Genomic DNA, 25126 nt, shown 5'->3' with positions numbered 1-25126 from the left:
AGAATACGTAGGTTCGTGCAAAATATTGCATCGTGAAATATATGCAAAAAATGGTCCGCCCTTCTTCTTGTGAAATTTTGCGTAGCGTTGGTTTAGCGTGCTTCGCTGTGAACCCGAGTACCCCGGTTCGATTCCCGGCCATGGCTAACATCAGTGGCAAGTAATATCTGAACTGGTACATACCCTCCCCCGCCACTTTCACCAAGCCGCACTAACCATCGGGGTGAAGTATGGTTAAACTAAACAACGCAGCAGGCCTTCTCCACTGGTGGGATTGAGGATGGCTAGAAGTTGTTTTGCAACGTGCCCATTTGGATCAATTTTGCATTTATAACGAAGGAGGAACAAATGTAAGAAAAGCATTTTTTTAAAATGTGTAGTACCATTGCTTTTTTTTGTAGTCACTGCAACATTGTTGTAGTACTTTCGCTTTAGGCCCTGTGCCTGGAGTCTTAAAATGAACCGTGACATTAATCCAACAGGGTGAAACAGCAGATCTCCCATTTTTGGGATCCCATTTGTTTGGTAACTTGCGGGAACCCAAAAACATTGTTTTTTGCTCTTGTAGTTTTTTTTTTTGTATTCATATTGCACGCTGGGATGGAGTGGTAGCACAGTGGTTAGTGTGCTGTGTTATCATCCCAGTTTCTCAAATTCCATTTTAAGCCAGGCACTGATCGTAGGCCCCCTTCCTTCACGAACCAGCATCGTGAAGTTTGGTAAAAAAAAATCCCAATGACTAAATCGTGTAGGGAGAACATCATCCAGCAATTGATGGAAAAAGGGTTGAAAATTATCTATACGTATTATTGTATATCAGATAATAGAAGTCAAAAGCGGTTATCCCTTATATGCGCACTTCCCCATTGTGGGAATGTTAATTTTCCACAATTGGCACAGCACTCCACTGTGCAGTAGAACACATCCCAACGTCTATTTTGATCTCGCGCAGTCTCGATTCCTCTCGCCACTCTCAACATGGCCAGCGCGGTGAAGTACGGTCAAATAACCCCCACAACAACCCTCGCAGCGGGATGCCTCTCATCCAGTAATGGATTGACACAAAGGACCGTACCTTGGTGTGTAATTTACTGGACAGAATATCAGCTTATGCTTGAAATAAAGTGTTATCGTTAGCGTTCATACAAACCTCACTCATTGTCTATCCTGTACGATGCATTTGGGATTCTTGTCAGGGCAAGGTTGACGCTCATATGCGCCTTTAAGATCTCGGATCGAGGTCCAAGTGTGTTTAAACGGTGATGGTAAAAGTGCACCTTTGTCTACCGTCAATCGAACAAATTAAAGTTTTTTTTAGATGTGTCAATCCTCTGTCGAAAGAAGGCCTCCCTACACCGTGTTGGTCATGTCGGTTGTTTGACCATACTTCACCATGCTAGTCAGTGTGTTTTGTGGTGAAGGGGGTGAAACACCCAGGGCCCAACCTCGAGATTACTCGCCACTGACGTTAGCAGTGGCCGAGAATCAAAATCGGGTCGCCAGGTTCATAGCACAGTCTGCCATTCATTGCGCTATCGCGCTACATAATATTACTACATAACATTGTAAGTGTAATAAATGGTCTTCCTACTTTGTGAAACAGAAAATGTCGAGTGCCCCCACATTCAAGAGATACACACGGCCGTTGATACACAACCTGACATACCAATCAACGTTTTATAATATATATAATGAACACTTGTGATTGTGATGTGTCCCGCCCAATTTATTATGCACGCTCAAAGTTTTTTTTATACTCGTAATAAATGAACCAGCGACCACGCTCGTGTGCATTTGCACTTAATTTGATCAACATGTTTAATCATCGCGAGTTGCGTCTCTAACTAAGGTACCACCCCAGAAAACCCGATAATGCGTGCGTTTCACACGTCTGTTGTGCCGCGAGACGCGTTCCAACGGGCTCCGGACGAGAGTGCGTACATCACGGAAGCTCAAATGGCGTTTGGCAGGGCCGGAGATTTCAATACCAACTCTGTTATGACTGTCACTGAAGAAAGTTGTGCCATATAGGCGAGGCCGAATCAATCAGCGGCGGTGGCCGCCCAACCACCATTAGAGGCGGCCATGGGGGCGCGGGGGGGGCTGTGAAGCCTGTTAATTTCTCCTGGGCTTGGGTTCTCTCTGCGCTGCAGGCTGGATGGGGATTAGTCACTGTCACGGGCTCGCGGCACGTCGATTGTATCCCCGACACCACGCTCGGCACCCGCTCTCATTGCCGAGCGCAATTATCTGCGCACAGGTACATCATGGCCTGTGAGACGGGGGGGGGGGGGGGGGGGGATGTTTACTTTTTTCGATAGTGAGATTTTTTTTTGCTCTGTAAATTAAAACGGGGGGGGGGTCTCTTCAGTGTTTTGGAGAGCGAGAGAGAGAGAGGTTGGCGAGGAATTTATACAACAACAAAAAAACAACGGAAGGAGGAAATGCACTTCCACGCGAAATTGTAGTGGCTGCCGCGCGCGAACGAAACCTGTCGTGCTAATTTTAACTACATGAGACAGAGTGATGTATCGCCGCTGCAATAGCGAGATCGTGTCTGGACTAAATGGGGGAAAAAAATCCCAGCAAAATAAAAATGTAAATGGCATTAGGCCATAACCACATAAACATGCAATACTTGTACTGGATTCAGTTTGATAGTAGCACCAGCAGTTGCCCATGTATAATACATTTCATTTAATATATAATGAATGAGTGCTAAAGACAACAAAGGAATGGAACATTTCTGCTACGTTTCGTCTTCTCAAATATTTAAGGAAGCTTTAAGGATGCAAAATGTAGATTTCAAAGTTGGCTGAAATGAAAACAAAATGTATAGTGTTCAGCGATGACAGAGGGAAGGCCTCGTGTTTTATTTGTGCACGGTTTTCACCCTGGCAATGAGCAGCGTCTTTGTTTGGCGTGCATTTTTTTAACCTGTGGGCTAACAACCAGAATGATTCGCCGCACAACTTGCTTGGAACGTGCAATAGTTTGTGAATAGCATTTGAAATTAAGTTTTAGTTTGCAAGACAATTAAAATCCAATAAACTTCCGGTCAGAATGTGCTGGGTATACATTTTGCCAAGAAAAATAAAAAAAAATCCCTCCATTATAGGTAGCGTAAAATAGATTGAGGAAACATGACGGTCAAAACAGCATTGATCGGCTGTTCTGGAAACAATTCAAAAGCCCAGGGCCTGAAGTTTAAATTAACCATAGCAATGGGATCCCTAGCTATCTATTTATCTACCAAAATGCAATTGATATTGACCCCCTTTTATGGTAGAAAACTCTCTGCAGGGATATAAATTGATTGCTATACTGATGTGATGCATAATATGAGGCTGTTGCCTGTAGGGGTAACAGGACATTACCGCCAAATGGCAAACAAACCAAAAAAGCCTGTAACTGAGTGTACTTTGATAACTTTAATTATAGAAAAATGCATTCGAAGCCCATGCTGTAAAATTGACGATGAGAAATTACTTGTGTTGAGCAACAAATACCCGCCGTTTGTACTTTTTCATTTAAAATTCTTAAATATTTACACCAATAAAAGGGGGGGGGCATATTTTCTCTGTCGGGTATTTATGAATTTAACTCAAGGTGTACTTTTAAAAACGATATTCTTATAGATGCAATAATGCTACAGAAAATTATTCGCAACATAGAGATGAATAAAGATACAACAAACAAAGCGGTGGTGGAAACGTGAGTGGGAACGGCCTGTCACTCATCCACGGGCATGTCGGAGAGTCGCAGCAAAGGTAAGGAATCCAAGTGCGTATGTCCAGTGCGGTGTGCGGAAAGTGTGCCTCCTTATTGTCCTTCCCCCGCACCTCTGATTAGCACGGTTGGCTACGTACGGTGCGAAAGAAGTTCAACATACGTACATACATGAGTTTGCGTGTGTGGCGATTGCGCACGCGTGCATGGCATTAGGAAGCCACTGGAGCGATACACTTTTAAACCTAGATTGAAAACTCGTTTCTTTAGAACTGCTTTTTGCCTTTTAGCTTGTTGTCCTTGCCCCACACCTCCGATTAAGCACGGTTGGCTACGTACGGTGCGAAAGAAGTTCAACGTACGTACATACATGAGCGTGCGTGCGTTTGTGAGCGTGCGAACTCCGCGCCGTCGCCCCTGAAAGGGGGAGGCGGCGGCGGTGCGAGCGAGCGAGCGAGAGTTCCGTTCGTTCGCCGTAATTGGATTTTAGTAGAGTCAGGCTTCCACGACCGGCAGCGCCTAACGGCATTGACACCTTCTGTCGTGTTATTCAAACCTAATAAACTGTGCCGGGGCCACCGCAACTGCACCGCTGCGTGCCGTGCCGTGCGCAACAGACCCGCCGCGGTGTACGAGCGCGGTGCACGAGCGCGGCACAGACGGGGCCGCGTCTTCGGCGCCCGCTCGCGAGGTGCCGACGACGCGGCCGCTGCCCCATCACGGACGGGCGAACACGCAAAATAACGCGGCTGATGTAAATCGGCCATCGTATCAGAAGATTAGACGGTCCAAAAATAATAATCATCATGATGCACCTGAATAAAGCATGTAAGGATTATTTATATATATACACATATATCTATTCCTTGAATTGTATCAGAAATAAGGGCCAGATGTTGCTTGATTGGATTAATAGCAAAATGAATATCATACAAAGCATATGTGTGTGATGTAACTTGTGGATGCTACCTCATCGGAGGTGAGTAAAAGCCATTGGGTTTTCTTTTACAAATAGTTTCATTCAATATTTTGGTATTGGTGTAAAAGAGAACAAAAATACCACTGATGAGTTATTGTTTTGGTCATATTTAATTTTGTTAAATAGACCAGTATGATCAGATTGAACTCTTGCGATCATAAGAGTGAAAAGTGTTCATGGATGATTTGGTGATTTGAGTGTTGTCCATTGCTCATTAAAATGCCTTTAGGGCACATAGACGAAAAACCACTGCATGCATAACCTTAATATTCACTCCAATTTGGATACAAACCAAGCCGATCTTTCGTTGCGCAAAGATCAAAGATTCCGCGCTTTATTGAGCAGCGTCGTGCGCTTTGTGAACGAGGGCTGGCACGGCTTCATGGTTGACCTGTTATCCACAATGATAATTGGCTGAAACGGGTTGCGTCCCGATTGTTTCTAATAAATGACTGTGCCCCGTGTAAGCTTTAAGCAAAATAACCGCACCACTGTAATGATGAACATGTGGATCTTAGAGGTTCCCAATTGCTGGCCTGGCCACGGAGGCTGCTGCTGCTGCTTGGGAGCGCAGGCTAACCATCATTACTGTGCAAGGGGGTGCTAATAACGAGCGAGCGGATGAAACGACTGGGAGGTGCTATTCTTCCCCACTGCTCATTGTCTCGTAATGAAGGCGGCTCGACAAGACATTAGATTGCCTCATCTCAACAGCATATTAAACTCAAATCAGTCACATGCAATTAACAGAAATGAAGGAAAGTAATTGGAGCAGAGCGAAGGCTTTAATGAAATGTATGATGCATTTTCAGACTACTTTTCTTTTTAGCCGTGCTGATGGAAGGAGTTTAAAAGGCCTGGCCTAATTGGACATTCCGGCGTTGGGGCTATGTAATTAGTCAGTGTATGGCTATATGCAAACCGCCGGCTCTAAATGTCAGGGTCTTGGCCGGAAACGCCGCAGTGGCAATTTATCAGAGAGCTGCACTGCAAAAATCAAAAACATATTTTTCCATGTGGGAATAAACACACGTGTTTAAAACAGAAAGTCCTGGAGGAAAAAAAAACGTAGATGAGTGGAAAGTAAGTTGAGATGAATTTGCAGGGCAATTTGAAAATGGCCCAAAATTAAGAATGCACATTTTTGGCAATTTTCGTCACTGTCGGTCGGGTTTATTTGCAAAGTAAAATGAAGGTCGCAATAAGATGCGGAAAAAGGACCACATAATGAAGCTGATGTTTTATTGTGACCAATTGCACTCATGGCCGCTAATGCACTTGCTCATTGATCAGACGTGGGATTATGCATATTCTCATTCGATAGTCTGCTTTGCATATTTTGCTATTATTTAACTTTTCCTGCAAAAAAAAATTAAAACGAAGAAATCAAGACAAGTGAGATTTAATATATGTAATATGTGTGTGTGTGTTTAACTGGCTGTGTTTTAAGCATTTTAATGAGTCTACAGGAGAAAGACTGAAAAATGGTTTATTGTAAAAAATATAAGAATGTTTTCAAAATGCAATAATATGCCATTTTTGCTGGGAAGGTAATACGAAAAAAATACACTGCCCACCTGCTTGTATTTTGCCACCACGGCCACCACCACCACCACCACTTGTGTCTGAGCATTTGGTTTCCAGCGTTTATCAACCTCATTCTCAGCACAAAGAAGGCAAGCAGCATGGAAATTATCCAAGCTTAAAATGATTGGATAACATAACACAATGGTTAAGTTTCTGGATTTAGAAGACAATCCTGAATCCCGGTGAAATAAAATCCATATCCATTGAAAGCATAGGAAGGGTTCCGTACTTGGAAAGCACACATTAGTATCCGATTTCAGGTGTAGAAATTAAAAAAGTGCTTGTTAAAATAATTTGTACTTTCTTTGTGAGCAAGTTTCGTGTTTACTCCTTACAAAAGTACGACCGGAGTTTTTTTTTTTACATCAAGGAGCTTTTATGTTTGATTTGGTGTAAAATGTCACGCTTCAGGAGTTGAAGCCCTTATAGCATGAGCATTCATGTAACATCAGACACAAAAATATGCTGTTGAATTCAGACCCAATTAGCTTTGTTGAACAGTCGAGTATTTGTTCTTTGTGTTTTTTTTTAGTTTCCGCAGAATGCGTTCTTGCTTAGCCTTTTTGTCCAGGTGGCAGCACAGTGGATGGCGCAGATACCGTCCTTGTTGGCAAGGGTACAGCGGCTCGAAAATGTTACATGTGGCGTGGGTCACAGCAGTCGGATCGCTCAGGGTGAAATACGGCTGTTAATCAGGTTTAGAGCCCTCCCTGATGAGAAACTGAACAAGAGCTTATCAGTGATGTGGACATCATGCAGACCAATCTAAACCGCATCTATAAATTCACCTGAAAAAAAGGTAAAAAAAAACTAAAAAAAAACTTTCTTCCCAGCAATCTTGCGCACTTTGATTCCTCTGTCTGATTGATTGTTCTCCATGAAGCAGAAATCGACAGTTACTTTCATTTTCTTTCCTCCTCTCCCCCCCCTTTTTCCTTTCAAGGTCAGAGCGTAAGGGTGCGAGAGTCGCAGCCGTCTGGCCCTTCCCGCCCTTCCGCGGCCTCACGGCCATGAATCACTTCGTCTCCAGATTGAACCGCCCGACGCTTCGGCCTCCCAGATCAGCCAGACTTTGGCAATTTTTCTTCATTCCCGCTAACAATTTGGTAATGAAATATTGATTTTTAGTTAGATGGAAATAGCAGTTATTAAGTTTGCATTGATAAATCGTTCCTTTCCGCGGGCTGGAAGTGCTTCAGTCAAACGCCTAACTGCGCCTTCATGGCCTCTGATGTATTAATTTGACAAATTTGCAGTGCTGCTGCAGGATAGGGAGAGAGCGCGCAATATCCAGCTCCATATATCAGTAATACTGTCCAGACTGAAGTGTAATTTTTTACCGGCCTTATGAAGCTTTCTTTTCCCGAGGAAATTTATTTGTGTTATATGACCACTTGTTCCGGGACACAATCAACCTTACATTGCAACATGTCGGAGAGGGAGTGGACCCGCATCAAAAAGGGCTCAATCATTCGCATGCAGCAGCCGCCGCCGTGATTGATCATCGCAAGGTGTTTAAAATGCTTATTTGAACAGAATCAATCGATGTATAAGTGGAAACAGAGAATATATCGCAGCTTAAAACGTTCCACACCGAGGTACAAGTGACCTCTTTTAGCAGATCTCTGTCTGAATGAAGAATAGAACAAAGGCTGCAAGTTCGAGGCGCATCCACGGCGCTGATTTCAAGGACATTCAAGCCGGCGGGAGGTCAGTAACGCGCTGATTGTGGGGACGGCAAAAACCACTGGCGGTTCTGCCTCACACTTAGCGGAGGCCTATGAACCTTTCAGATGTACGGGACAAGCAGGTGACACCCACATGAAGAAGAAAAAAAAATAACTGTCAGCTGCCTCTGTGTATTTATTTATTTTTTTCCACATCCACCCGCCCGCTCCCCACCGCCAGCTTCTGCAAGCTTGGACGTGCAGGTGTTTCAGGTGGCATAAAACAGATTTGTGGCTTGTTTTTTTTAGCCTTACAGGTGTCCTTCACCTTGCCCATCAGTCTTCGCATCTCGTGTGGCGGATTTAGTGGAGATGGAACGGGGCGGCCCAGACTGAAAGGCTTGAGCTCTTTGTCACTCCGCGGAAACGCGACAAGATGGTGCAGATTGCAGACACCCTTTTGCTGTTTGTTGCCAAGAAGCCGAGCACAAATTCCTGTGTTTCTTTACATCGCTGCATCCCGGAGAAATGTTTCATCCTTTCAGCGCAGACACACATACAAAGAGAGAGAGGGCAAATAAATAAATAAATGGGGGGGGGGGGGGGAGAAGAATTGATGCTTTGCCATTAGTGTGTAATGAGGCATGTGAAAATATATACCTTTTGTGCCACCTGATACGGATTCTCCAAGGTAGCACGCCAGCAGCCTTTGTGTTTGTCACCGTCCATCAATCACCCCTCTGAATGCAGACGGTGCAGACGTGAGCTCTGCCTGCAAGGATCGAGGATGGGCTTTGACGTACAGGTGTTGTGCAATCCTTACAAGAGCGCGACAACGGTGGCGTGAGGGGTGGTGGTGGTGGTGGGGAGGGCACCCCAACAAGAGATATGATGCTGTTCCTTCGAAGTCAAATCAGCAGCAGATGAGGGCGAATGTCATTTAGATTATTTTGTGAAATGATGGTTATCAGAGGACACGGCGGCAGCTGTGTCCCTCGCAGCCACGTTAGTGATGAATGCATAAACACCCGTGACAGCATTTACTGTGAACAATGAAGGCTACACCAATTTGTCATTTTGTTTAACATCAAAAAAAGGCCATTATATATACTAAAACAAACAAGGAGAAAAAAAAAAGACTCTCTTAAGAGCAGTTTAGTGTACAGATCTGTTCATTTGTAAAAAAATAAAATACTTTCAATGTATGTACCTTACTGTACTGTATGTGTGCACTTCAAAACTGAGCCTTGCTGATCTCCATTTGTGGCCAAATTAAAAGGGAAGGGAAGTTAATGAAAGCCACTGGCGTGGGGCATGAACCATGTTTCAACATGTTCCAAAAAATGCACTGCCACAAATGATGGTGGACAATTTTCATAAGGCCTTGTAACTTCTTTTGTAGATAGAATTAAGCTGTTAATTAAAAGGCATGTTTTCATACCGGTACAAAAAAAAAATCTCTCTGCATTTGCCGATATTTTATAATTCTATTCGATTTTTGCACAAATGGATGCCTGCTTCGTGTAGCGTACTTTTATCCAATAGATGTACCATGCTGTCAGTCATCTGCAGTAAATTGAGACTTTGCTAATGTGATCGAGTTAAGCCCTGGTATGCAGTAGGCTTGATTGTATGAAGTGTATGGCTAGAGATGTAGTCAGGCTGTGTGATACGTACGGTAGTTAACTGATGTCACAAAATGCTGTACTCCTGTGGTTATCAGTTCAAACTTGCATGGTAAAATGTTCAGCTTTTATGTTCAAGAGATCTACTGTAATATTACTGGTTAACAATGTACGCCCTCGTTTGGGCTTTTTAATGAAGGGAAATTAAAATATATATATTAAAAAAACGAAAAAAATAAAAGCAAAAAAAATGCCACATATTGCTTTTGACATAAAAAATAGGCCACATTTTGCAGGTTTGGGATTTCAGAACATTCCATGTAACTGTAAGTAAGGATGTTTATTGCCCCAACTTATTTTCATGCAGTTACTGTATATTTGCCGCCATTGTTTTAAAAAAACTGCAGTTACTGATGTTGAATGAGTAAAATGGCTTCCAATGATTGATTAGGCCAGAACATGTACACAGTCTTAATCTGCACTTATTTAAAAAAAACACAAAATGAATGGATCATTTATATGAATATATTATATTTAGACTTTTTTCAAGCACAACTCTAAAAAAAATGTTCTTTTTATGTTATGTAAAGACTGTATTGTTATCAACCCTTTTTTGCTACATCGGCTAATAAACTGAGAATGTTTACTGGCATGCTATGTTTTGTCTTCTTTTCGTAGGCTCTTCGTTAGATTCTGTCCTTGGGAAACAAAACATGACATCAGAAGCCAGGGGCTTTTTCTTTTGTAGCTTATGTGGTATTTTCAAGGGATAACGTATCTCCCGAATTAATTTGCACGTGCGTGTTTTCGAAACAACATTTCCTATAATTTGATATTCACGGTTCTCTCCCGAGCTAAGCTGAGTGATATATTTAAAACACTTTCACCATCGCCACAATTGTACCTTGGCTGGTGGGAGTCTGCAGCAAAGTGTTATGGCACCAGCCAGCCTTGATGATCACAAAGGGCAGCTTCTAACCAGGATGAATTGAAGGTCACAGGTGCGCTGGCACTGTGCCTCGGCCCAGAAAAAACCCGCACAACTCATGATCTACAAAAAGCAAGTGCATTATGGAAGCAAAGCACACACGTGTAACCTCTATATTTCTTGCAGCCATTATTCTGTCCTTCACTCTGTCCAGAGGCCTTTTAATCAGAACGCAGATCTTGAGGGAAAGTTGAAGAAAGCTCTGAGCTTCTGAACAAAAAGACACAACCCACCACCATCACTCCCGCCCCCTGATCCCAACCATCGCTCCGCTTCTCTCTCTCCTTCCTCACCCTCAGCAACATAGTGGTGCCCGGAATGTAGCGCTTCGCTTACACATGTGACAGGGAGGGGACAATAAGTTGAAACAGAAGGAGATGGAGAATAATGAGATCACAGAGAGCGCTGCACCATGCCACAGATTACATTCTGAGAAGGTGAGCCTTTGACACAGTGAGGCATTTCAAAATATCTTCCGTATTGACACTCTTTGATTAGTTGAGTCAGAGCAAGGCTGAAACGTGTCAGTTGTCAGATTCCCAGCTGCTCTCCCGTGGCTAGCCGACTGATTGATGGGAGATGAGCCTGAACTGGGAGAGATGAGGGTTGGCAGGCATTTGATAATAAACCTTTTTATCCCGTCAGACGTTCTGGAACGGTCCCAGCTCGGTTAGACTAAACTACAGCGATTGGAAAAGAAACGCGGTGTTGTAGCAAGCCACAGGTTTTATCCTCCACATGACATTCCTGCTGAAGTGCAACAAATATGCACGCCACTGGAATGTAATTCCACTGTGTAATCTAATACCAGTATTTAATATAAAAATTTTGTACACTAACTGTTACCATTCTGCGGCATTTTTTTTGTCATAACATAAACGTTAATCTTTCAGAAGCACGGAGGCCTTACTTTGGATTACAAATATTAAAACTTGCGATGTGATGTATTTTTTTTAATGCATCTGCCAGTTTTTTTGGATCGCACGTAAGAATGCATAAAATACGCTTCAATGCATTAATCAAACAAATAAGCAGTGCATATTGACTGCGGCTCGTCATAAATAGTGAGCCCTGGCGCTCTCAGATTTTGAGTCATTATTGTTCCCATGCCATACTGTGTGGCATCGATTTCTACAAACCAATCAGATAAATTGAGATTTTTGATTAGTTTTCACTTCAAAGCAGCTCCACCATTGAGCTGTTTGGAAGATTGGGATTTTCTTGTAAAGCTGCAGATGAGACGCAGTCATGGAATGTCAATCAGCTATGAGTGATGCACACAAAGAGGGAAAACACAGACCAATTTTACAAATCGCCCGTGGAGTTTCGTCACTAGGATGCCAGCGTGACTGCGGAGGAAAGTGTGGCCACTTTCTCAGCAATGCCAAGTGTGGCTGTTTCTTTCAGCGATGCACCCCCCCCCCAGCCTGCTCGGCGAGGCTGGAAGCTGCCTCTCCGTTGGGGGTCATCACGATACCACTCACCACCCACCCCGTCTATATCAAGTGGAGACCCCCTCCCCATGCTTTACTCTGTCGTGTGATGCCCCACCGCTATTGTCCTCGAATGTTTATTTAAATTGACAAAGTCCCCTGACCCAGTGTTGTGACATTGACGTGTAGGTTCGAAAGATGGTTGAAAAGTGTTGGATGCGGGACACAAGCCAAATGCCCGTTTGTGGAATCGTACAAACAACAAACATTACAATGCAGGACCCTCATTAAGAATACTTTTTTCTATCTCCCCCCCTCCCCCTAATTATATTCCAATTGTGATTTTGGTGTGTAATGAGATGAATCCGTTCAGATCTCTGGCCACAGCCCACACGAATCAGAGACCACAGAACCACTTCTGAGATCACTTCAAGTGACCTGTGGTACACACAGCAGGGGACAGCAGAGAGACAGTGATATTTCGTTCAATCGACGTTAATTCCCAGAGCTAAAATTAGCCAAGCTAAGCATAGAACCACATTTAACGTGATCCTTTTTTTGTGCAGCCATTGGTAACCAGGCTGTGCTCATCAAATCTCTGCACCTGAGAACCCAGTTTAATAACAGATGGCTGCCTGGATTTGAACCCACGTTTTCTCAGTGGTGCCAGCTAAGCACTCTGACTACTGAGCCACCTGCCCACCTGAACAATAACAGTGAGACTCAGCGAGGCTTTCCTGGGTGGATAACGGTTCTAATTTGTTTTAACATCTTGTTTTCAAAAATGTTTGGCCTACCTCTCACGTTGAGAGGCACGAGTTACAACGATAGGAGTGCAGATGATCAATATGGATGTGTGCAACATTAAACAATTCAGTAAAAACGAGAGGCAGTCAAATATTTAGGAGATATATATTTTAAATGCCCAAATTTACTGTGTAAGCTCCATGTGCGCTTATGCACTATTTATATACTAAAATATTTGATGTGAAAACAATTACGAATGAGCACGCTGAAAACTGCAATGGTGAACGTGCATCTTAACACATAGCTTTAAAATAATTTAATAAATAATGCGGCACAGTCCTTGGTCAATCCACTGTTGGACGAAGCTACTCCCAATTCCATGTCGCTTACTCATGGGGGGCTGTTTGACCATACTTCCTAAACTATTAAACTTTTTTTGCCAGGTAAGGCCCACTGAGAGATATATATAGCTCTTTTTCACAAGTGGCCTAGCTACAAATGATAGCTCAACGAAGTGGCTTATAATTTTACGGAAATGTATAGCAGCCAAATACTCTAAACGCGTGTTTCTAAATGTGGAGGGAAACCCCGGAGGACCCGGAGATAAATCCACGCGACCACGGGAAGAGAGAGACACGCAAACTCCAAGTATACAGCAGGCGTCAGGTTCAGGATCGAACCCACGACCTCCTGTACACCTAGCGAGGGAGTTAACATCTAGCCACCGTGGCGCTCCTCACCATGGCAGCCAGAAGTGTGAGTGAAACAGAGGCCCACGAGCGGTTCAGATATCACTTGCCACCTATGCTATCCGCGGCCAGGAATCTAACTCGGGTCTCTGATTTCACAGTGCAGTGAGCTAACCACTGTGCCTCCGCTTCTGGTTGCACCTGTGGTCGCCTATTCATTCTCCAAATGATTCGAATATGTTGTGTGTGTGTATATGTGGGAAGTGGTGGTGCAGTGACTAGGACAATGTGCAACAAACCCGGTGACCTTGTTTCGATTCTTGGCCACGGCTCGGATCAAGAGTGATATCAAAACTTATCCTCCCTCTAAGTTGACTCAGCCTTAGATGACTACCTCGTGCGATGTATAAACATTGCCGTTGTGGATGGGAGGGGGGGCATGATGCTGGCGACACTACCCCGTCATCGCGCTGTGCCAACCATAATAGCTGCTCGCTAACAGCACATCCCATTGGTCTACATATCTAAGCGGTGGGGGCCTGCGGCTTCATATATGAATATATATGCATTGCTGTACAAATACACACATCATGGCTTTTTCTTTCTCGAATCCACGCACGCGTGTGTTACGCGTGCACAGGCACAGCAGATGTCCTGTAGCCCTTCGGTGCTAGCGCCTTGAGAAGTTCGCAGCCGACGTGAGCGAGCAAGACGCGCCAGACGGAGCCGCGAACCAGCTTGTGAACTTTGATTTGTTTGACAGGACAGAAGAATGAAGGCTTCTCAAGCCGCGTCCGCCTGACTGACGGCTCCTAACAGCTGGGTGAGCCACGGGTAGATGGGATGGTTTGTGCAGGGATAGGGGAGGGTTGGTGGTGGTGGTGGGGAGATCGCAGAGGAGGGAGGCGGTCGGGCCCGTTTGGGGAAGCGCTTGGCCAAGTGTTCTGAGAGCACGGTCGAGGGGATATTGTATCAGGAAAACGGAAGGAGCCTAATTTGCTAGCCACCCACAAAACATCATAGCCGCGTTTTTTTTTAGATCGCCGTGATTACCGTGGGCACCCCCCCCCCACTCGGAGCTCCTGTCGCAAAGGGGCATTGCTGCAGCCTCACCTGGAAGTCCAAACGCCGTCCAGACGCCGCCGACGCTGGCAATGCCGCGTGTTTACATGGACACCGTTATTTGAACACAACTGTGCTTTTGAGTTGACAAGAACGTGCCACCTGTGTGCCGTGTGAGCGTGCCCCGGTCGCCTCCACATTTCCTCCTTGCCACTCTCTTTGGCAAGCTGTAACGCTTTCATTATGAAGTGCTTACAAGAACGCATGAACACTGAAATGTCCACTTTATGCAGAAATGTGTGATCAAAAAAATGTGTGATCAAATTTTTTTTTTTTACCAATGTGCAGCGCACTTTGTATACTGCACACGGCGGCGTGTGATGTGTTCGTTAGGTCTTGTTACTGCTCTTGAGCTGGGGTTGGTGGATCACGCGGAGGTTATCAAGGACGCAAGACACCCATTGCCATGCTGTTGTGTGTGTGTGTGGTGTACAAATGTGGAATCCCCATTTCACTGAGGACAGCCAAAGTAGTCTCCCTCCATTTCCGTGTCTCTCCACATGTCTATATTTCCATCCCTCTCTCTGTCTGTCTCGACATGCCTCTCCCCGTGCCTCTCTCAGACCTGTCTGGAGACAGTCACCAGTATGGGTAATGGGAAGCAGTACAGAAAATAGGTGGCTGACCTATCGACTCAGGTATTTGAATGTCGTCATCTTATTTACAGCCTATGACCAAATCACCCAGCATGTGCCCAATCTCATCAGATTTGATAAGGTAAGCAACGTTTAGCCTGGCTCATAATAATGATACATTTTTAAAGCACCTTTCACCTGGGGGTCACAAGCTTTATATCTAGATGGGTGACCACCATGCACAAGCAGATTGTTAGAGCTACTAAACTTTTATTTTTATTTTACCAGGTAAGGCCCACTGAGCTGTGTAGCTCTCTTTCAGAAGCGACCTGGCCACAAATGATAACAAAGCGGCTTATCACGTGGAAAGTTATAGCAGCCAAATACTCTAAACGCATGTGGATTTGAAATGTGGAGGGAAAAACAGACGGACATGGAGTAAAATCCACATGACCACGGAGAGAACTTGCAAACATGCAGGCGTCAGGGTAAGGAACGAACCCACAACCTGCATAGAAGGCGAGGGAGATAACATCTCGTGGGCTGGGAAGTAGAGGGAATTGCATCAAAATCATAATGATAATATTTATTTATACTGGAGGAATCTGATGAGCCATCAAGCTCTTTTTCACAGATGTCCGTTGTTGTTGTTCACTGCTACGAGCCAACATCTATGCTCGCCGCATTCACCAACCTGGACTGACCAGCATGGTGAAGTTTTGTTAAATAACCTCCACGGTCATCAAGAGCACGAGGAGGTCCATCATCCAGCAGTGGATTAACGAAAGGCTACATATGTACAGGTTGTTTACATGGATTTTCTCCAGAACTCTGGTTTCCTCTGACGTGCAATGGCATTCAAAACACATTGTCCAAACATCCCAAGAAAGCCATTATCCCCAAGAAAGGCAATGCTTGAAGGGAATTCTGAGACTTTTCTGCTAGAGGTCTCTTTACCACTTAGATATAATGAATATTATTTAAAGACATTAGAACATGGGGGTTGGGGTGGTAGTGAGTGTTTAGCTGACTGCAATGAACCTATGAAGCACGGTGGTCATCCATCAAGGCAAATATTAAGGCTCAACCCTGCGCTTTAGCTTCCAATATCGGACAACATCGGGCACATCCTGAGTGGTTTTTGCCATTCGGAAATGCTGCCGTGGATGCACAACAGAATCGCCATGCCTTGTTGCAGGGAGGTCGTTAGAGATTCACGGGATGAACTCATCCTGTGCGGCTGGCTCACGGCGCCACGGTGATCCCCGGTTTCGCCACCGTCACCGCTGTAGTCTGGCGCTCGCATAAAACACCCGGCGGAACGGCCCCCAAGTGGAGAGGCCACAAAACGTGGCGTTTTGAGTGTGGATTGACCCCGTCCTCTTTAGTGCCGTTATTTTGGTTTATAAGCACGGCACATACAATAAAAGCCACCGCGCGTGGGAAATACAGGCACGATTGACGCCACTGTGGCAATTAGTCCGGAGGGCTCCGGCTGACTCCGGGGGACTCTGCCAGAAAACTCGCGAGCCTCGCACGTCCACCCAGCCATTCCCACAACGCTATGCAGGCCGATGATGCTGCCGCTTGCGGCAAAAGTATCGGACTGTGCGATTGGCCGGTTTACGGACCGCTGGATGTGTCCGAACGTTTGATTTCGCGGCACTTAATTGCCACAATCATGTCCGTTATGGTCATCCCAGGGCAGAGATCCTTAATCACGCAGGTTGTGCTTAAAAAAGAGGAAGATACCGTGGTAAACGGTGCAGATCAATGTAAAATTATTCACATTGATTTTTCGGAAGCTTTAATCAATTTCAAACTATTCTAATTGATCTCGAGAAATTTTGCTCAATTATAATTTATGAGCAGCAATCAAACCCAACATGTACACACACAGAGAAATGTGGCTCGATACTGTTAAATGGAATCCACGAGAACTGAAAGACATTTACCATTCTGTATGCAGCACGTGTATAAACGAATTTGTGCCATATTGAATTGAGTTAAAGTATTTGAATTTGATGTGGAATCTACAGTGAATTCGTGTTCGTTTGTGTTCAACTGTTCAGTGATCCTGTTCAAAACGTTCGAGGAATTAATTTATGCTTTTATTCATTTTCAGATTGAAAATTACCAAATGAGCTTTGGAGAAATGGGTGGAAACGAGATCAGAAAAGTGCAGCATCTCCTCTGTCCCTAAGCACTAGGCCCAGAGCCCCACACGTTTCAAATGGCATGGCCAGAAATTAATTAAGGGCACCTTATTTAACTTTGTGGTTATAATGCTACCAAAGGTTGTCTGCTGACTTTATCTTACGTATTCTCTACCCCCAAACCTGTGAAGTAGCAGTATCAATAAGAATGCTATTATGTTCATATCAAGACAAAGATCCCCCTTAAAGAAAGCCTTAACAGACTTTTGGAGCACGTGCTGTAAGCGAGCACCTATTAAGGTCGGCACGGTAAGTGAGGGGGTCGGTGTCCAGCACCACACCCGACCGCCTTCGTCTCCCCAGTTGGCGATGTTTACACACCGCACCAGGTACTCATTTGGGACTCAGTCGGCTGAGGGAAGGCCGAAAACCACTTCACACAATCGTCACTCGTGTTGGCCATGAGCAGGAATAGAACTCTGGTCGCCAAGTTCGTAGCGCAGCGCTCTTGCCGCTGCACTACCGTTCATATCAAACACACACACAAACACTATATTATTCATGTGTCAATGATTAATGCCTTTCATTAATGGATACATTTTTATTCTATTTTAGCAAAGACATCACTGACTTTGATCTGTCATGCTCATTTCCTTACGTTGTAGAGCAGAGAATGCATCGCCGCCTGTATATGTATGTACGTTGAACTTCTTTCGCACCGTACGTTGTCAACCGTGCAAATCATCACGTCAGAATCTCGTGTAGATGTCCTTGTTTTGTATCAACAAGATTAGCAACATTTTGGTTTATGTTAAAATGTGTAATTATTAAAGTCTTATCGAGTAATGCAATATTGTACATATTCGTGTTAATATAAAATATTAACAAACGATGCGTGTTGCATATATGTGGGGTGCGCATATACTGCACAAAAGCCACATGCATTGTCCTGTGTATTGTTGTATATACGTGTATTTATTTACAATGATTGGTGTTGAAATAGTCGAGTGTTAAATGCATTCTGTGAATGTGACGAACAACAACACTGCATGCTGGAATTATTTTAAGTACAACACACTGTTCAATTATATTTGTGCTGAATATCGTGTGCAGGTTGTCATTCAAACATTGCTAATACACATTTGATGAGGAGGCAATATTAAATTCATTCCAGAGAATCATATCTGAAAAATGACCGGGGTGGAGTTACGCCACAGGATTGTACTTTATTGCATATCTCACTTAATGGCTTCTGCGGTTCTTATTACTTTCTTTAAAGAGTAAAAGTCTTGTGAAATTATATAGACACATGTTGTCCATGACAACCACATTTCTGGCAATATACTGACCTTGTGAGGATGGTTAATTGCAGAACAGAACATTACATTTTTTCTGGGTTACAAGATAAATGGGTATACAAGCTTAACTGCCATTATATATCGCAGCATCACGTGCGCCGAAGTATTCAAATAATACATGAGTACTTGGTTTTAAATTGGTTGCCGTGGGTCCATTGCAGGAGCATGTTTGTGCACGCCGTTTTATTTATTTATTTTCTCTGTAGCCAGAGAGACGTTCCAGGATCCAGTCCAGCCATATTGATCGCTCAATCGGCACCTAACACAGGGACATTATTCACTCCTCGAGGTGTGTGCTCGGCTCTCGGCGTGAGCTACGAAGCGGTCCCGGTGCAGAGGCGGTAGAATACTGGTGGGCGGGGAGGTGGCGGGGGAAGAGAAGTTGGAGGAGGAAGAGGTGTGTGTGCCAAACCCATGGGCTGCAGTGGTGGCACCACTGCCACCACCATGCTCATTCTGTACCCAGCTCCCCAACCCGTGTGATTCCCCCCACCCGACCCACCCCCCCCACCCCCAACACTCTCCTGATTAATAACCTGTCTGATGAGCCCTCATTCATCTTGTTCACTTGCACTGCAGATGGATTCGGAGAAAAGGGAGACAAGAATCCATGGAGTTTTCTGGAAGCCACATCTGTGACATCCCCCCCCCCGCTGCCGCCAATGCAAGGCCAAAAATGTGTGCACCCTTCACAAGCAGTCATCTCGACACCACCCCTTCTGGAGGCCTGTAACAGGTTTTGTTACGTCCTGTGTCATGATTGATGGTCGTCGCTCGGTGATTTCTGTATTTATATTTCTAAGCGGAGGCCACTCGCGCGTGCACGCCGTCTGTTAATTGCGTTGTTTTTACACGCGTGCACACGCGCACGCACACACGCACACTGCATATGTAAAGCCCACTTAACTTTGTATTGTTCAAATATCAAATTGTGATTGATGCAACGTTTTTAAGTCAAGCATACGCACCTTAATATTTCATAATTAGTATAAAAAGCTGAACACTGATGTAAACGTACTTTAGTACAAATAAATTAATCCACCATTTGCGGAGCTGCCGTTTTACTGGCAATGACCAAACCAGCAGCATTTCACCCCATCTCATCAGATCTCAGAAGCTAAGCAGGGCAAATATTACTAATTTACACTTGAAAGGCGCATTTCATCCAGTGATCCGAATGCCGAGCCTGAATAGTCCTGGAACGGGCGAGCGACATGCATAAAATGTTGTGGTGATAATTCTTTTTATTATTTTACCGTACTTATATACCGTAAAATCAATGCTCTCCACCTTTACCCATCTGTACTTATCAGTATGGTAAAATAACCCCCACAACCCACATGACATGGGGAGGCCCTCATCCAGGAGTGAATTGGCAAAAGGGCTGTACATGTGCGTGCAATTTTGTAACTAGTCTAGATAAATTGTTGACTGTTCAATGAAGACTCTTCCACCACCAAGACCAGTCCTGTGGGGGACGGTGCTATGCAAGGTGCTGTCTCTAGGATGGGAAGTTAAACCGAGGTCTCTTCGACTCGGTGGACATTAAAGATCCCGAGGCGCTCTTCGATAAAGAGCAGGGACATTAACCCCATTGCCCCGGCTGAAATCCAACTGCGGGTCAATAAGATCTCTGGCCTGGCCAATTTTCCCCAACCATTTTCAAAATTTTAAACTAAATTAATTGAGCACCCACTGTGTACATGATAGTGGAGTGTTGTCGGCAGTGCAACGGTTAGCGATCTGCGCGACGAGCCCGGCAACCTGAGTTCGACTTCCACTCACGGCCAACACCAGTGACGATTACCTGAACCAGTGCCAGGCCTCAAATGAGTACCGGGAGATAAAGGCGGCCAAGGAGTGGTGCTGGCCACCAACTCCCTCGTGTGCCATGCTGGCCTTCATAGGTGCTCGCTAACAGCACTTGACCCTACAGTCTGTAAGGCTGTACGGGGGATCTTTATCTTTTGGAGTGGTGGCACAGCGGTTGTCACGCTGCTTTATGAACCCCGACATTTGAGTAGAATTCCTAACCACGGTTTGATATTGTTCATTCGTAATATCTGAACGAGTCCCAGACGCCCCCGCCCCCCCCCCCCTATCCTAACCCCCACTGACCAGCCTGGTGAAGTATGGCCATACAACTCTAATGACTGACATGTTGTAGAAGATGCCTTCGTCCAGTCGTGGATTGACATAGGGCTGTGGATTATTAATGTCATTATTTACATAATACAACAAATACCTGTGGGTCAACGGTTGTAAATCTGCTGATTGTTTCAAGTGTTATGCGTATAAAAAAAAAAAAACTTCATATATCATTGTATTCTGATATTTATTCTGAAATGACAATAGCAATTGTGTGTCTCTAAATACATTTCATATAATATTTTAAACATGTTTAGAATTTGTGGCTCAGACCGTAAGGGGGTCACAATGATCCAAAAGGAGCATTCGGGGGTCGCCAAAGGTCACCGTTTGAACTGGAACCACCATGATTTGAAATTGATGTAGATAATTTGGTATATTGATATTTAAAATTGAACTGACATCAATAGATTTAACCGTTTCAATTTTGAAAAAAATACAAACGTGTGGGATTAAAGCTCACACATAATACAATGCTGTCTTGTGACCTATAAACGTGTAATACTACATTGTATGAAAATGTCCTCGTGGAATATAACCTATTATTATCTGAATTCACAATACCGTACGGTATTACTACAATTGTTGATTTCACCTGGATAAAAATGTCCAGTTAGAATGACTTATTTCATTTTTTTGGGTGAAAAAGTTTGTACAACTGCCCAAATATGTTTGCCGATCAGTGACATATATATCAAACTTGCAAATGTGCCAATTTGTAAAAATGTGGTCATCCAGGGTTGAGCAGTGTGAGTGCCGCTTATCACAGGGTTATGACCTGTGAGACATTTGAAGTACGCGTATACACAAAAAGGGAACGGAAAAAAATCTCTATTTTTCATGCTGGCTCGCAAGCGTGCACCCTAAAAACGTGGGTTGGAAGTGATGGATCGATGTGTCGAGCTTTTCATAAGGGCCATGGGCCCTGCTCTGATACTGCTATTGTCTACACCCTTCTCCTAAGGGCAATCAATTGTTACCAGGACATGGGCCCTTCCCTTAACCCTCTTGCCTCTTCTGGTCGTCTCCGTTTTTTAAAAAAAACTACCGCATGTATAAAATAATCAAATAAATACGTTTTTTTTTTACTGCAGGAAAAAGTGAAACAAAGTGCGTGGCGTGTTTATCCTGTGCACGTTACGGAAACGGCGCTTGCTCCCTTTGGACAGGAGTTGACTTCTTCGGCTTTAACCGAGAGAGGGGGGGGGTAACTTGCGACCGTCGCGAAGGAAAAGCGGGCGTGCAAATCCAGGGCGCGATTTAATTTCGTACAGTCTCTACGAAGAGTGTCCACTAAATGGGTTAACTGCCGCGCTGTACAGAGCAGAAACGCACCCTTCCCCTTTTCCCTCTTCCCATCTATTTTTCAGCGGTTGCCTGCTGCTTTATCTATTACTGTCGCGGGGCGAATGAGATGGTACAAATTTTGTACAATAAAGCGCCACCTTATAATAAACCTAAAACTAGTCGTCGTAGGCCATAACAGCTCACCGGAACAGCAATATTGTTCATAAATACTTAGAGATATTTTTTAAATGGCTTACGGTTATTTCAAACTGCAAAAGCGATTGGATATAAAATGCTACTGTATGTTTTACCACTGCACAAACTTTTTAAAATATTAAATTAGGCAGTAGTTTTGCCATTACTGGACGAGTGTAATCGTCTATTGCAGCTTCTACAGATACAAAAAACCCTTCAAATGCCATGATTCATATACTTTTCTGCAATTGTGTTGTGTGTAATAGATCTATGTATATGACAGAGGTACTTTTAGTTTTTTGCATCTTGAATAAACATTGCACTCAAGCGCAATCCATCTTGCCCGATTTCTCATTTACTACGGACACATTTTCTCAAAATATATAATTAAGCCCGGGGAGCTGAGTTGAATTCCCAGCCATGGCGAAAAACATTGATCTGTGATATCTCGTAATGTGAATACGTATTGACACTGGAGGAATACGATGAGCTATAAAGCTCTTTTTCACAGATGTCCAGCAGATTTCAACCGGTCCTGCCCACCCCACTGCTCTTCAACGAACGTGCACTAACCAGTGTGGTGAAGTATGATCAAACAACCCCCATGAGCACTATATGGCTTTGGAGGCCTTCACCCAATCGTGGAGTAAATAAAGAAACTAGTTTTTTTCTCCATGGAAGTGAAGGAAATAATATATGGATAACCAGCTGGTCTTCTTCATAGCATGCAAGCGGGTTTAGTGCATATATATGTCCACAAGCCGGTTTCGCAAAACGTTACCCAATCCGAGGCTAATTAGGAAAAAGTGGGCAGTTGTGTGTTTCAGGAACAGAAAGAGAGTTGGGGGAGAATGGCAGCATTTGAGACAATGGGACAGGATAAATGCCTGTGCCGCACAATAGTAATGAAGTAGTCATCATTTAAATAACAGGAAGGCTTCCACGGGCATGTCAATTTTCATAGCGTTTTAATTACAGCTATTGTGCAGTCAATAAACATGTTGCGCAGATGTTTACATACATTTGTGCATCCAGATACGAACTTTCTGCGTTTTCAAAATGCAACAAGATACATCTAATTCTCTTGTCAGCCTGCACGTGTGTGTGTGTGTGTGCAACGTGGTTAGCAGGTGATATCATTTGCAAAAGAGCTGGCCATTATGTGCCAGTCACATGGCAATAGTGTTCAAAATTGGACCTTTACAATGCCGGCTATTACTTCAATGTGAAGCGTATGCCTTGTTTCATCCTCTTATCCCATGCCCGATTGCGCTTGGAAGGTTTGCCAACTTTGCTGTTGTACTTCAATCCTTTCAAATACTGTATACACAGAGGTCGGTGGTCTGTGTTATACTGTATTGGAATAATCAAGTATTGTTAACTCGGTGGTGAATGCACTGAACTTTGAACCCAGCGACCTGAGTGATATTTTGGATGGGATCTGGGCCACTCCATCAACCTGTACCCCACCAGCATTTGAAGTATGGTCACGTGGCTCCAGTGACCGAGATGTCTTGGGGGAGATCTTCATCCCAGCAGTTGATCGGTAAGGGTCTGAAACTTATTTTATTATCTCTATTGTATAATTACGCTTCAGACTGAGACTGACATAGATTACAATCTTAGCGCAGAAGATTGGTTCAGACCACCCTTCAGTATAAATGGATATACCACGATTAAGTCAATCGACAGGTCTGTGCATGGTGGGATAAAGTGTGGGTGCACCCACCTCTTCCAATAACACCTGGCCAGCGTTGAAGCGTAGGCCAGCATCTCTCTGGAGTTCCCTATATGTGGAGACGCATCTGCCAGCAATGGTGTGAGCAAGAAGTTTCAGTGTTGCACATTTACCTTTTCTACGTGAATTATGATGAGGTTGCCTTGAGCTATCTGCCCAAAAGCAGATTCCTGTCCTGTGACAGTGTAACATTGGGCGAATGTAGCACAATAAGCTACACACGCAACATGGGAAACAAAATGGAATGAGAAACAATAGCGATAAGAAACAATACAATCGAGATGGTGAATACGAGATGAAAGGCAATCGTTTCTTTGCATTAAAAAATCACCTTTGAATTTGGAGACTTTGTCAAATCATTGGTGGAGGGGGGGGGGTCATTCCTTGCTTGTTAAAATAATACAGAATGATTGGGCAGTGTTGATAAGGGAATAATTGAGTGTTGATATCGAAATTGTATTATCTCACTTAATAATGAGACTCACACCGGCTCTAGTATGTTTTAAACTCTTGAGCTTCGAACATCAATGCACTTCTTCCATCCTGATTGTGTTAGGTTTGGTTACATTTGCTAACGTCACTTCTTCAAAACTTGACTGCTCTGCTTGAGTTTTTTTTCTCTTTCATTATAAGTGTTCACATTTTTACATTATACGCTCCTTAAGACTGAACAAAACTGATGTGCTAACATTCGTCGGGATCTGTTCATTATGCATTCTCATTTTTCTCAGCTGGAGCAGTCAGTTTACCAGCTCAAACGGCGTGCCCGGTTTGTGTGATGGCACGTGGAATAATGTTGTTAATCTACTTCCAAATAGCGTGGATGTACATATATAGCCATGACAGAGAGAAATCATCCGTCAGGAAATCAAAACATTAACCACGCGTGCAGGTGCTGTATTTTACGACTCCCGAAAAAATTCGTGACAAGAGACTTCGAGATTTTCCATTGAAATTTCAGGCCAAAAAAGAAATACCAAACAGGTAAGATGTGCGTTTTCTTTCTCTTCACAAAGGTATGACGAGTTTTTATTTCACGCCATAGTCGCTCTGCCTTGAGTTTAGTTTTACATTTGTTTGAAATGGCATAAAAAAATATTTCC

At 44.0% G+C, this 25126-nt stretch overlaps 1 protein-coding gene across 4 annotated transcripts in view; it reads left to right on the top strand.

Moving 5' to 3' along the window:
• TSHZ1 (teashirt zinc finger homeobox 1) overlaps positions 1 to 22618 on the top strand; it is a 106257-nt gene extending 83639 nt beyond the window's left edge. For 3 of the 4 annotated variants that reach the window (XM_032960740.2, XM_076069621.1, XM_032960739.2), the window contains one exon: positions 7239 to 10239. The gene's annotated coding sequence lies outside the window, so the exon portion shown is untranslated. Of the gene's footprint in view, positions 1 to 7238; positions 10240 to 14207; positions 14268 to 19234 lie in introns of those variants that run through there. The other variant, XR_012945283.1, reaches the window with a different exon arrangement.
• The last annotated feature ends 2508 nt before the right edge of the window (positions 22619 to 25126 follow it).

This window comes from Petromyzon marinus, chromosome 25 (genome assembly GCF_048934315.1).
Source record: "Petromyzon marinus isolate PM22_M1 ecotype Great Lakes invasive population chromosome 25, UKy_Petmar_22M1.pri1.0, whole genome shotgun sequence".
Taxonomy (NCBI): domain Eukaryota; kingdom Metazoa; phylum Chordata; class Hyperoartia; order Petromyzontiformes; family Petromyzontidae; genus Petromyzon; species Petromyzon marinus.
This window is presented reverse-complemented; position numbering and strand designations above follow the sequence as displayed.